Source organism: Pongo pygmaeus, chromosome X, assembly GCF_028885625.2.
Source record: "Pongo pygmaeus isolate AG05252 chromosome X, NHGRI_mPonPyg2-v2.0_pri, whole genome shotgun sequence".
Classification (NCBI taxonomy): domain Eukaryota; kingdom Metazoa; phylum Chordata; class Mammalia; order Primates; family Hominidae; genus Pongo; species Pongo pygmaeus.
The window spans coordinates 87,267,797-87,276,321 of record NC_072396.2 but is presented as its reverse complement, the minus strand read 5'-3'; the positions used below and the strand labels follow the sequence as shown (position 1 = coordinate 87,276,321).

Genomic DNA, 8,525 nt, shown 5'->3' with positions numbered 1-8,525 from the left:
TTGAAATGAAGGAAAAAATGTTAAGGGCAGCCAGAGAGAAAGGTCGGGTTACCATCAAAGGGAAGCCCATCAGACTAACAGTGGATCTCTCGGCAGAAACCCTACAAACCAGAAGAGAGTGGGGGCCAATATTCAACATTCTTAAAGAAAAGAATTTTCAACCCAGAATTTCATATCCAGCCAAACTAAGCTTCATAAGTGAAGAAGAAATAAAATACTTTACAGACAAGCAAATGCTGAGAGATTCTGTCACCACCAGGCCTGCCCTAAAAGAGCTCCTGAAGGAAGCGCTAAACATGGAAAGGCACAACTGGTACCAGCCACTGCAAAATCATGCCAAATTGTAAAGACCATCGAGGCTAGGAAGAAACTGCATCAACTAACAAGCAAAATAACCAGCTAACATCATAATGACAGGATCAAATTCACATGTAACAATATTAACTTTAAATGTAAATGGACTAAATGCTCCAATTAAAAGACACAGACTGGCAAATTGGATAAAGAGTCAAGACCCATCAGTGTGCTGTATTCAGGAAACCCATCTCACATGCAGAGACACACATAGGCTCAAAATAAAAGGATGGAGGAAGACCTACCAAGCAAGTGCAAAACAAAAAACGGCAGGGGTTGCAATCCTAGTCTCTGATAAAACAGACTTTAAACCAACAAAGATCAAAAGGAGTACCCAGATTTATAAAATAAGTTCTTAGAGAACTACACAAGGACTTAGACTCCCACACATAATAGTGGGATATTTTACATCCCCCATCAATATTAGACAGATCAATGAGACAGAAAATTAACAAGGATACTCAGGACGTGAACTCGGCTCTGGATCAAGTGGTGCTAATAGACGTCTACAGAACTCTCCTAAAACAAATCAACAGAATATATATTCTTCTCAGTGCCACGACACTTATTCTAAAATCAACCACATAATTGGAAGTAAAACACTCCTCAGCAAAGCAAATGCAAAAGAACTGAAATAATAACAAACAGACTCTCAGACCACAGTGCAATCAAATTAGAACTTAGGATTAAGAAAGTCACTCAAAACTACACAACTACATGGAAATTGAACAACCTGCTCCTGAATGACTCCTGGGTAAATAATAAAATCAAGGCAGAAATCAAGAAGTTCTTTGAAACCAATGAGAACAAAGAAACAACATACCAGAATCTCTGGGACACAACTAAAGCAGTGTTAAGAGGGAAATTTATAGTACTAAATGACCACATCAGAAAGCTAGAAAGATCTCAAATTGACACCCTAACATCACAATTAAAAGAACTAGAGAAGCAGGGGCAAACAAATCCAAGAGCTGGCAGAAGACAAGAAATAACTAAGATCAGAGCAGAATTGAAGGAAATAGAGACATAAAAAATCCTTCAAAAATCAATGAATGTAGGAGCTGGTTTTTTGAAAAAATTAACAAAATAGATAGACTGCTAGCTAGACTAATAAAGAAGAAAAAAGGGAAGAATCAAATAGACACAATAAAAAATGATAAAGGGGATATCACCACTGACCCCACAGAAATACAAACTACCATCAAAGAATACTATAAACACTTGTACACAAATAAATTTAAAAGTCTAGAAGAAATGGAAAAATTTCTGGACACATACACTCTCCCAAGACTAAACCAGGAAGAAGTCGAATCCCTGAAAAGACCAATAGCAAATTCTGAAACTGAGGCAGTAGCCTACCAACCAAAAAAAGCCCAGGACCAGACAGATTCACAGCCAAATTCTACCAGAGGTACAGAAAGGATCTAGTTTCATTTCTTCTGAAACTATTCCAAACAGTTGAAAAGGAGGGACTCTTCCCTACCTCATTTTATGAGGCAAGCATCATCCCGACACCAAAACTTGACACGGATACAACAAAAAAATAAAACTTCATGCCAATATCCCTGATGAACATCGATGAGAAAATCCTCAATAAAATACTGGTAAATCGAATCCATCAGCACATCAAAACTTTGTCCACCATGATCAAGTCAGCTTCATCCCTGGGATGCAAGGCTGGCTCAACATGAACAAATCAATAAACATAATCTGTCATACGAACAGAACCAATGACAAAAACTGCAGGATTATCTCAATAGATGCAGAAAAGGCCTTCAATATAATTCAACACCCCTTTATGTTAAAAACTCTAAATAAACTAAATATTGATGGAACATATCTCAAAATAAGAGCTATTTATGGCAAACCCACAGCCAATATCACACTGAATGGGCAAAAGCTGGAAGCATTCCCTTTGAAAACCAGCACAGGACAAATAAATCCTCTCTCACCACTCCTATTCAACATAGTACTGGAAGTTCTGGCCAGAGCAATCAGGCAAGAGAAAGAAATAAAGAATATTCAGATAGGAAGAGAGGAAGTCAAATTGTCTCTGTTTGTAGATGACATCATTCTATATTTAGAAAACCAAATCAACTCTGCCCAAAAACTCCTTAAGCTGATAAGCAACTTCTGCAAAGTCTCAAGATACAAAATCAATGTGCGAAAATCACAAGCATTCCTGTATACCAACAATAGACAACCAGAGAGCCAAACCATGAATGAACTCCCATTCACAATAGCTACAAAGACAGTAAAATACCTAGACATACAGCTAACAAAGGACGTGAAAGACCTCTTTAAGGAGAACTACAAACCACTGCTCAAGGAAGTAAGAGAGGATACAAACAAATGGAAAAACATTCCATGCTCATGGATAGGAAGAATCAATATGGTAAAAATGGCCATACCTCCCAAAGTAATTTACAGATTCAATGCCATTCCCATCAAACTATCACTGACATTCTTCACAAAATTAGAGAAAACTACTTTAAATTTTATATGGAATCAAAAAAGAGCCCATATACCCAAGACAATCCTAAGCAAAAATAACAAAGCTGAAGGCATCGTGCTTCCTGACTTCAAACTACACTACAAGGCTACAGTCACCAAAACAGCATGGTACTGGTACTAAAACAGACAGATAGACGAATGAAACAGAATAAAGACCTAAGAAAGAACAGTACACATCTACAACCATCTGATCTTTGACAAACCTGACAAAAACCAGCAATGGGGAAAAGATTTCCTACTTAATAAATGGTACTGGGAAAACTGACTAGCCGTACGCAGAATACTGAAACTGACCCCTTCCTTACAACTTATACAAAAAGTAACTCAAGATGGATTAAAGAGTTAAAAGTAAAACCCAAATCCATAAAAACCCTAGAAGAAAACCTAGGCAATACCATTCAGAACATAGGCCTGGGCAAAGATTTCCTGACAAAAATGCCAAAAACAATTGCAACAAAAGACAAAATTGACAAATGAAATCTAATTAAACTAAAGAGCTTCTACACAACAAAAGAAATTATCATCAGAGTAAACAGAAAACCTATAGATTGGGAGAAAATTTTTGCAATCTTCCCATCTGACAAGGTCTAATATCCAGAATCTACAAGAAACTTAAACAAATTTAAAAGAAAAAAAAAACAGCCCAATCAAAAAGTGAGGAAAGGATATAAACAGACACTTCTCAAAAGAAGACATTTATGTGGCCAAAACAAACCTAAGAAAGAAAGATCAACATCACTGATCATTAGAGAAATGCAAATCAAAACCACAATATGATACCATCTCATGCCAGTCAGAATGTTGATTATTAAAACGTCAAGAAACAATAGATGCTGGTGAGGCTGTGGATAAATAGGAATGCTTTTACACTGTTTGTGGGTATGTAAATTAGTTCAACCATCGTGGAAGACAGTGTAGTGATTCCTCAAGGATCTAGAACCAGAAATACTTTTTGACCCAGCAATCCCAGTACTGGCCATATACCTAAAAGAGTATAAATCATTCTACTATTAAGACACATGCACATGTATGTTTATTGCAGCCCGATTTACAATAGCAAAGACATGGAACCAAGCCTATCAATGATAAGACTGAATAAATAAAATGTGGTACATATACACTATGGAATACTATTCAGCCATAAAAGTAATGAGATCATGTTCTTTGCAGGGACATGGATGAAGCTGGAAGCCATTAACCTCAGAAAAGTAACATAGGAACAGAAAACCAAACACTGCATATTCTCACTCATGAGTGGGAGGTAAACAATGAGAACACATGGACACAGGGAGCAGAACAACACACACTGGAGCCAGTCAGGGTGTGGAGGGTAATGGGAGGGACAGCATTAGGACAAATAGCTAATCATGCGGGGCTTGAAACCTACAGGACAAGTTGATAGGTGAAGTAAACCACCCTGGCACATGTATACCTATGTAACAAACCTACACATTCTGCACTTGTATCCCAGAACTTAAAGTAAAATTTAAAAAAATAAAATAAACAAATAAATAAATAAAATAATACTGATTGTGGAATCTGGCTTGAATATAGGCTCCATTACTGATTAGCTGCATGTCTCATTTTTTTAAAAAAGCTGTTGAAATAGACTACATCACCAGTTTTAGCTCTTTAAAATGAAGTGTAACTTTAATATTTATTCTGAAGTCTTGCATGAGTTTTGATAATAAGAACATCATAAGACAGGGTCTTCCTCTTTGTGAGTCAGTGTTTTATCCCAGGCACTTAGCACATGCCTGGCTTGGAGTGGGTGCTCAGCAAAACTCTGTGGAACAAACAAAAGAATAAATAAATAAATAAATAAATAAATAAATAAATAAATAAATAAATAAATGAAAGTTTGTCTGCAGCTTAAAAAACAAAGAAAAGAAAGAAAAAAAAAAAAGAAAAGAGAACTTAGCCATTAGAGAGGCGTGTTAAAGACGTATTTACTCCAAACTCTCGAACCTGATGGAAAGCTTAAATGAAATTGAAAAGGGCACACTTTTATGTTTAAGAGATTCAATGGTTAATTCTGTATCTGTGTATGCAACCTAAGAGCATCTCATATCCAGTGCCAACAATCCCCAAAAGATAGGTACAATAGTATAAAATTGATGCTTATATTAGTTCCTGTTTAGGTACAGAATATATTTCTGAGAAATACCTTGTCTCTGGTGATATCAGAAAAATTTTGAGTCAGTGGAATAAGTCCTGCTTTTCTGGTCTAATCTATGTCTTCCTGCACTCTCAATTAAGTAAGAATATTGTCTTGAGTCTCGCCACAGTAGAAATGGCAATGCAACACACACACACACACACACACACACACACACACACACACACACACACACACACAGAAGTAAAAGACAGTTTCAGGAGGAATTACAAACTGAGAAATCCAGAAAAGTTATAAAGGGAGAAAAAAATATTGTACATCAATACTAATAAACATATTTTAACATAAGCTTATGTAAAAATCATATTTTTTAAAAAACTTTACAGAAATAAAAATAATGGTAGGAAAATATTATGAACAGTTGCACACCAGCAAGTCAGATAATGTAGATGAAATAAACAAATTCCTAGGAACCTAGTCATTACCAAAATTGACTCAAAAAGAAATAAAAAATCTGAACAAAGGTATAACACAGAATGAGATTGAATCAGCAATAAAAAATGTCCTAATGAAGAAAAGTCCAGGAGAAGATTACTTCATTGGTGAGTTTCATTAAACATTTAATGAAAAATTAACATCAATTTTTCTGAGACTTTTCAAAAAATTTAAGAGAAGAAAACACTTTCTAAATTATTTTGTAAGGTCTGCATTACTCTGATACCAGTCAGAAAAGACATTGCAAGAGAAGAAATTCACAGAGCTATATTCTTTCAGAACATACATACAAAAATCCCTAAAAAATACTAGGAAAACAAATCCAACAGCATATTAAAAGGATTGTAGAGAGTGGCTGAAGATGGATGCCAGAAGACCTGGATCTCAGCTAAAGGGCAGTGTTCCAGCTACTGAACTTTCAGCAAGTGAATCTCTCGAAAGTCATAATCTTCAGAAAGTGTTTTTTGTGTATGTGAAAAATGAAATTTTAGCTAGTCATCCTCTTGAATTTTCAGAAGAGAATTTCCAACGCAACCAAGATAAAATGAATATTTCCACAGTGAGAAACATTCAGTGGTTATTTGCCCCACTAAAATTATAAATCGAAATTTAAGGCAGTGCAGCAGGTTCAATGTCTTCCATTTCTTTTGAGCTCAAACCTTTCACTGGATATTTTGAGGGGTAATGAAGAGACTACCAGATTTGAAGCTATTCTTATCTGTCACAAAGTGAAGTAATGGGAGAATGACACTTGGTGGAATATAAACTCAGTTTACTATAACACAATGTGTTGCTCATGAAAATAGAGGGGCTGCATCTTGTTTATAGTCACCTTTTTACTATAATTTGATGCACACAACTTTGAAAGTACTGACACATGGGAATTTTTGCACAAGTAGCCTCAGTGATCATTTGAAATTTTGGGGCCAGGCGTGGTGGCTCATGCCTGTAGTCCCAGCACTTTGGGAGGCCGAGGCGGGCAGATCACAAGGTCAGGAGATCGAGACCATCCTGGCTAACACGGTGAAACCCTGTCTCTACTAAAAATACAAAAAATTAGCTGGGCTTGGTAGGGGGTGCCTGTAGTCCCAGCTACTCGGGAGGCTGAGGCAGGAGAATGGCGTGAACCCAGGAGGCGGAGATTGCAGTGAGCCGAGATCACGCCACTGCACTCCAGCCTGGGCGACAGAGCAAGACTCTGTCTCAAAAAAAAAGAAAAGAAATTTTGGGGATGTTTGGTTTATGGCCAAGTGACAATTTAAGTCACTAAATACATTATTTTAATGCTTCTAATTTATATTTAAAGATGGCCTTCTATGTCTTTGAAAATTTTTGCTCATAAATATTATAAAATAGTCCACAGGTTGAAGTTCAACCTGTTGTCTATGTATTCCATAAATTTGAATAACCATTGTAAGCATTTGAGTCTATAAACTTTATAGTAGCACCTTTCAAAATAAACATTTGTAATTGATTTCAGGGGCAGCTATTCAAATTGAGTACAATATGAGATATTTATACATATTTCAGTATAGTCCATTAATACTATTAAGAATTATATTTACTGTATTGATGCTATTTTAGAATTGTAGCTATTCTCTTTCAATTTGAAGAGTACAAGTTCAGAGGTTTTGGTTTTCGTCTTGTGTTTAAAGTGAAAAATTAAATAAAGCAACCAGCAAATGTAGGTTTAAAAAAAGGGGGTTGTATACCATAACCAAGTGAGATTTGTCCAAATAATACGAAAATGGTTCAACATAAAAAAATCAATCAACAGAAGGCAACACGTAAACAGCATTTAAAAAATCCACGTGAGCCTCTCAATTGATGCAGAAAAGGCATTTTACAAAATCCAACACCCCTTCATGATAAGGAAACTCAGAAAACTAGGGGTAGAAGGAAATGTCCACAACATGATAAAGGGTATATAGGAAAAACTCACAGGAAATAACACATTTAATGCTGAAAGACCGAAAGCTTTTCCCCTAAGATCAGGTACAAGACTAGAGTGTTCAAATTATCACTGCTATCCAACATCATACTAAAAGTCATAACTGGGGAAATATACAAGAGAAAGAAACTTTAAAAATCCAAATTATAAGAGAAGGAAAACTATATTCACAGATGACATGATCCTATAAATAGGAAATACCAAAGAATCCACAAAAAAATCTACTGGACCTAATAAATTAATTAAGCAAAGTTGCAGATCGGCAATGAGCAATCAATAAATAATTAAAAAGACAATTTCATTGAAATAACATACAAATAATAAAATATCTAGGAATAAATTCAACCAAAAAGGTGAAAATCTTGTCAATGGAAACCTATAAAATATTTCTGAAAGAATACCTAAATAAATAGAAAGACATCAATGTTCACGGATTGAGAAATTTAACATTGCTAAAATACCAATACTACTTAAAGCAATCTACAGATTAAATACAATCCTATTAAAATTTCAACAGCCTTTCTTTTCAGAAATCAAAAAGCTGATTCTCAAATGTATATGAAATTTCAAAAAGCCCTGAATAGCCAAAACAATCATGACAAAGAATAACAAAGTTGGAGGACTCACACTTCCTAATTTCAAAACTGAGTACACAGCTATAGGAATAAAAACAATATGGATAGTCATATAGACAAATGGAATATAGTTGAGAGTCCAGAAACCAATCTGCATATTTATGGCCAATTAATTTTTTATTTTTTATTTTATAGGTACATAATAGTTGTACATATTTATGGGGTATATGTGATACTTTGATACAATCAAACAATGCGTAATGATAAAATCTGGGTAATTTGGATATCCATCACCTCAAACATTTATAATTTGATTGTGTTGGAAACAATCTAAGTCTTCTCTTTTAGCTATTGTGAAATGTACAATTTTTTTTGTTGACTATGGTCACCCTGCAGTGCTCTAGAAGACTAGAACATATTCCTTCTACCTAACTGTATTTTTGTACCCACTAACCAACCCATCTTTATCCCCTACTCTCCACTACATTTCCCAGCCTCTGGTAACCACCATTTTTTT

At 35.2% G+C, this 8,525-nt stretch overlaps 1 pseudogene; it reads left to right on the top strand.

Moving 5' to 3' along the window:
- The first annotated feature begins 5,843 nt into the window (after window positions 1–5,843).
- On the top strand, window positions 5,844–6,263 carry LOC129025329 (proteasome maturation protein-like; annotated as a pseudogene).
- The last annotated feature ends 2,262 nt before the right edge of the window (window positions 6,264–8,525 follow it).